Below are 351 nucleotides of genomic sequence, written 5' to 3'. Positions count from 1 at the left end.
CTAAGCCAATATGGCATTTAGAGCATCAATTTCAAGAACTCCCCTCTTCTGAGGCATTCCATTACTCACAGGATTCCTCTCAGAGGTGTACATAAATTGGTTATTTGCAATCATGTCAATTAGTTCTTGAGCTTCTGCAGGCGTTTTCTTTAGGTGAATGGATCCACCTGCAGAATGGTCCAGTGACATCTTAGAAAACTCAGATAGACCATAATAGAATATATCCAGAATGGTCCACTCTAAAAGCATGTCAGAAGGACACTTTTTGGTCATCTGCTTGTATCTTTCCCAAGCTTCATAGAGGGATTCACCATCTTTTTGCTTGAAGGTCTGAACATCCACTCTAAGCTT

At 40.5% G+C, this 351-nt stretch overlaps 1 non-coding gene across 1 annotated transcript; it reads left to right on the top strand.

The window, feature by feature from the left end:
- Positions 1-243: 243 nt before the first annotated feature.
- LOC112792966 (small nucleolar RNA R71) lies at positions 244-351 on the top strand. Its single transcript, XR_003197682.1, has one exon. It is a non-coding gene; the product is annotated as a small nucleolar RNA R71 (small nucleolar RNA).

Source organism: Arachis hypogaea, chromosome 3 (genome assembly GCF_003086295.3).
Source record: "Arachis hypogaea cultivar Tifrunner chromosome 3, arahy.Tifrunner.gnm2.J5K5, whole genome shotgun sequence".
NCBI classification, from domain to species: Eukaryota; Viridiplantae; Streptophyta; class Magnoliopsida; order Fabales; family Fabaceae; genus Arachis; species Arachis hypogaea.
Note: the sequence above shows the minus strand (reverse complement) of the source record. Positions and strands in the feature narration are given on the sequence as shown.